This window comes from Danio rerio, chromosome 2 (genome assembly GCF_049306965.1).
Source record: "Danio rerio strain Tuebingen ecotype United States chromosome 2, GRCz12tu, whole genome shotgun sequence".
NCBI classification, from domain to species: Eukaryota; Metazoa; Chordata; class Actinopteri; order Cypriniformes; family Danionidae; genus Danio; species Danio rerio.
In genome coordinates this window covers 58874001-58880000 of record NC_133177.1, presented here as the reverse complement: position 1 = coordinate 58880000, position 6000 = coordinate 58874001, and positions in this window count along the sequence as shown.

Sequence of the window (6000 nt, the reverse complement as noted above, 5' to 3'; positions counted from 1 at the left end):
CCAATATTTTATGCCAGTGTATTTTTGTAAAACAAAACAAAAATATTATGCATACTTAAGTAGTATTCTAATTCTACAGCTTTTGCAAAAGTGCTCATTTTAAAGATTGCTTTTGCATTTTCACACTTATCAATAATAAATGTCCAATGAGCAGTCCTTGTGTACAGAGTGATTAAACCCATAGCTTTTAAAGCGTTTAAATGACTTTTGATTTAAAAACAACCACACAAACAATAAATGAGTGAGTAAATCCATTGATTTAAAAATGTTTAGTTGAGTTTACTTAAAAAAGCAATTAAAACCATCACTTTTAAAGCAATAGATTTACATAATTATTATGAATTAATAACAAAAATGATAATAAATCTTTTAAAAATTGTCAACTTGCCAGTTGCAATTTACGACAAGTTTAATCAATTTTCAAATTTGTTTTTATTATTATTATCATTATTATCATCATGATGAAATCTGGGGTTTTCCAACAAGCATCACTCAATTAGATGGATTTGGTTATTGACGATTTGACTCCATCCAAGATCATTTCGTTCTTCAAAACTCATGCGAAAGTTGTTGTCATTGCAACAGTCTAGTAGCTCAAACCTTGGGAGCAGATTTATATAAACAGGATTAGATTTGGTCAGTTCAAGCAAAGATAATACTGATATGTACCAAATTCTGACATTTTCTTACAGTAGTAGTTATATATATAAACTCTGATGCTTGTATGTCAGCTTCTGCCGAACTTGTAAGATTGCTTTTGCATTTCTGCATGTAGCAATAATACACGGGTAATAAACCGTGTTTATCAGAGGTGCAGAAGTGTGCAGACAGAACGATTAAACCCATTGCTTTTAAAGCATTTAGTTTATTTTAAAAAAAAGCAACTAAAAGTGCTGCTTTAAAAGTGATTAGTTGACTTAAAAAAGTGATTCAACCCATTGTATTTATAGTGTTTAATTGACTTTACATAAAAGCAATGAATAAACCCGTTGTATTAATAGCGATTAATTAATGATTTAAACAAAAATGAAGTGAGGAAACCTGTTGCTTTAAAAGCATTTAGTTGACTTTACTATAAAAAGGGGAGTAAACCTGTTGCGTTTAATCCAAATAGCTTGACATTTTTTTAAAGAGTGAATAAATCTGTTGCATTTAATGCAAACTTCCTCACCTTTTTTTTAAAGAGTGAATAAACCTGTTGCATTTAATGCAAACTTCCTCACCTTTTTTTTAAAGAGTGAATAAACCTGTTGCATTTAATGCAAACTTCCTCACCTTTTTTTTAAAGAGTGAATAAACCTGTTGCATTTAATGCAAACTTCCTCACCTTTTTTTTAAAGAGTGAATAAACCTGTTGCGTTTAATGCAAATAGCTTGACATTTTTTAAAGAGTGAATAAACCTGTTGCGTTTAATGCAAATTTCCTCACATTTTTTTGAAGAGTGAATAAACCTGTTGCATTTAATGCAAATAGCTTGACATTTTTTTAAAGAGTGAATAAACCTGTTGCGTTCAGTGCAAATTTCCTTACATTTTTTTAAAGAGTGTGTAAACCTGTTGCGTTTAACGCAAATAGCTTGACATTTTTTATAAAGTGAGTTAACCCGTGATCACCCGTTGCTTGATTAAAAGGCATGTAAACCCGATGCTTTAAAATTGATTAACTGACTTGACTTAAAAAGGGGTTAGATCCATTGTCTTTAAAGTGTTATTTGGCGTTACTTTAATACGTGAACAAACTTGCTTCTTTAAAATCGATTAATTGACCTTACCTGAAAATATCTGAGTTGACATGATGCTTTAAAAACGGTTAATTGACCTTTCTGAAACAAAAGTTAAGTAAACCTGTTGCTGTAAAAGTGATTAATTGAATTTATTTAAAAAAAGTTAATTATTATTATTGTCATCTCTTAATATACTTCACTAAACATGTACACATAGACATTACCTACAGTTGAAGTCAGAATTTTTAGCCACCCCGGTTTATTTTTTTCCCCCTAATCTCGGAGAGAAGCTTTTTTTCACCACATTTCTAAGCATAATAGTTTTAATAACTCATTTCTAATAACTGATTTATTTTATCTTTGCCATGATGACAGTAAATAATATTTTACCTTATATTTTTCAAGACACTTCTTTATACTTTAAAGTGACATTTAAAGGCTTAACTAGGTTAATTAGGTTAACTATGCAGGTTATGGTAATTAAGCAAGTTATTGTTTAATGATGGTTTGTTCTGTAGACTAAATGGGCTAATAATTTGGACCTTAAAATGTTTTTAAAAAAATTAAAACTGCTTTTATTCTAGCTGAAATTAAATCAAATAAGACTTTCTTCAAAAGAAAAATTATATCAGACATACTGTGGAAATTTCTTTGCTGTTAAACATCATTTGGGAAATATTTAGAAAAGAAAAAAAAATCAAAGGGGGGCTAATAATTCCAACTTCAACTGTATATGCAATACAACAGCAGGTTAACTATGTATGTATATAATAACTATTATTTAATTGTAACTTTAACCTATAGGGTATATGCAAAAGTAAGCAAAGGGTTCAAAACACTGCACTGTACAAATGTGTAAAATCACCCCGTTTAAGCTCTGTTTTCTTTAAAAACGACTGATCTTCACTGCCTGACTGATATACGATGTAAAGAGGGTCTCAGAATGTACAAGAAGCACTGCATTAAATTACATTGTTCAGCGTCATGTCTTTAAAACACAATAAAATAACTTTACCTCAGTATCTTTAATGGAGTTTGGTGCTAGCCTGCTGATCCTGATGGCGCCTGCATTTAAACGACTTTTCATCTCATTTTACACTTTAGGAACTAAATAAATGCTGATGTCTATTTAACTGATTATATTTTAATGACATTACAACATCGATGCTGTAAAATAAACCATATAAAATTGAAAATAGTCACCGTTCACTGGAGGTTTAACAGTATGGGAAGAAACACTGTGCATATACACCATTTGCAATAATGTACACCTTTAACAATAACAATAATTCTTGTAAAAAGCGCCATACAAATAAACTTGAATTGAATTGAATCAGCATAATCAAATCAGATTCCCTAAAACAAACACTGATGCTTCCACGTCAGCTTCTGCCAAACTCGTAAGATTGCTTTTGCATTTATGCATGTAGCAATAATAAACGGCTAATGCGATATCTAATGAGCAGTGTTTATCAGAGGTGCAGAAGTGTGCAGACAGAGTGTCTCCGTCTCAATCCACCCACAGGAGCTGCTCAGGTGAGTCACAGCGCAGGGTGAGGTTCGATACCGCGACCCGTCCACACTCCCCTATTCTCTAGCACACACAGAGGGTTTCTAGTGCCAACACAACACTACAGTGATTCACACACACTGTAAGATAAGATACAGCTACTTGCTATCTCTAGTGGAAACCAATTACAGACACTTTACACAAACCATTGCATGGCTGGGATTCTGCCGATAACATGCAGCCAAATTGAGATATGAAATTAAAGGCTTTTAAGATTAGTGTATCTGACAGCTCCAAGACTCATAAAGCCAGTAAAATAAGTGCCGAGATGAAAGATGTGCTTAGTCAGATACTTCAGAAGGAGAAATCATTTATGGCTAATCTGAGAAATGTTTTGGTTTGCAAAAAAAAAAAAAAGGCAATTGTTTAATCTCTGTTGTGTCTGTTATGAAGCCATCAGGGTGAAAGGATAGAAAATTAAACATCTTAAACAATGCGTTCAGACAAAATTATTCTAATGTAAGCTCATACATTCCTAACAATTAAACAATGTAAGTTACATGTTTATTTTTTGGGTAATTTTGAACCCAAAACTGTGTATGTAACTTGGTGAAGTTTATTTATAAACTAATTTTGATAGGAGCACGTGCTTATGATTGATAGCAGCTGGTCCTCATTAGCTAACGCATGATTCACCAATCAGACGACTCCTAAATCACTATGAATAACCCGAGTATCTTACCTTAGCCATCTTCGTCTTGAAGAATCCCCACTTTCACTGCTACTCCTCCCATTTCCTTGTCAGGGCAACACAGGGGGCTAATGGTTAGCATCATTGCCTCACAGCAAGAATGTCACTGGCTCAGATCTTACTTGACCAAGTTGGCATTTCTGTGTGGAGTTAACGCATGCGATTAATTTTAAATAATTAACGCGTTAAAAAATTAACGCAATTAACGCAGTTGCAGGTTTTTTTACTTCCTGTTGTGGTGGACGTGTGTTTAATATGTAAGAAATGTGGATAAGACCAAGGAAGTACTTTTTGAAGGCAAGTTTCAGTATAAAACAATTAGTCGCATCACAGGTTATCCAGAGTTTCATGCAATTTCGGGTGTTTCATTTTAAACTTTCGACTTCTGTTGTAAGTTGATACCGTATGGCGAACAGAAAGAAAATCCTCCGCATTTCGTGACTCGGTGTTCCTTTAAGGTAATAAAATCACTGCTTAGGCCACACGGTAGAATTTTAATAAGAATATAATCTTAATCATATTAAAACCAGAGTATTGGTGTCTTATGTAAATGTACTCAGAATGTCTGGTGAAGTCGCGAGCTGTCAATAGCCCCTTTCACACAGTGATACCGGTAAATATCTGGAACATTTCCGGAACGACTTTACCGGTATATTGAAAAAAGCGCTGTTCACACAGGCGAGGACGTTACGGAAATTTTCCGGAAAAGAGCATTCACACATCCATTCCAAAATACCGGTAAATTCTGACATCATTCACCACAAATGAGCTTTAAACGGCTGCGCTTGTATTTGTAAACATTTGACTAAATTACAAAGATGATCAATATTGTGAACAACTTTCGCAGGATCACTTTCGCATGTCGAGATGTTCATAATATCTGCGTGTGCAGGCGCTCATAGGCGCACGCAAAGCTTGAAGGTAAACAAACAACGGCTTATCATAAGCATCTCATCGATGATTATTTACACAGTTGGCATTAAGAAGAACATATAAACGTGATCTGACTAACTTTTAGCAGCTAAATGTGTCTGGAAAAATATTCAAAGGCTTTTATCCTCACAAACCGCGCGGACGTAAATGCGTCTGACTGTTGTGATTGGCTAAAGCAGACGTCTCACGTCAGCACGTTCTAGACGTGCACGCGCTTATTACGTGAATCTTCCTTCTGCATTCACACAGCGCAGCATTCCGGCAAATTGCCGGTAATGTTACAACTTCTCTTTCCGGAAAATAGCCAGAACGAATTTACCGGTATTTTCAAAAAGGACCTGTTCACACATACAACCTTTCCGGAAAATTGCCGGCAATTTTCCGGAAAGGTCTGTATGTGTGAAAGGGGTTACAGACAGGGCATTACTCTGCCTTTCAGCATGAGCCCTCCAAGTTTAGCTTGTTTCCTCATTAAACGCAACGAAAGTGTATGCTTCGCGTTGTTGTGTCAGAATCCTTGTGAAATACAGTAATACTTTAGGACGCTTAGTTTAAGCAAATTTGATGAACGTGATCATGCGTGTTGAAACTGAGGGGAGTCGCTCCAGTATGGAAGGCTGTAGGGGCCAAAACGTCTGCAGCGCGTTGTGTGTGTTTCTGTCTGTGTGTGTGTGTGTGTCTGTGTCAGGCCCGTTGAAGGGTGTCAGGGGTGGAGTGAGCGACGTATCTGAGTAGGGGCGATCGGGGTGTGCAATGTATTTAACGACCGGTTTGCAAGAAATTATCATTCATTTGTCTCTGTGCACTTGCGGGATACTCCTAGTCTTAGCAACTGGATGAATGTAAAGGAGGATTAAGCAAAATTGTTTCTACTCTATAACTAATGTTCTCAACTCACAGCAATAAAACTTTACAGTGAGTGCAGCAGTTTGTATTCTATAGTTCATTATTATAATTTTTCATTTTCCATATCTGAAATTCCTGTATTTTGACATTTTTTTCAGTCCACTTAGAATCCAACATGGAAATCAATGTTTTCTTTATTGGCATTGATTGTTTTGAAATATAAATGTCATTACCAT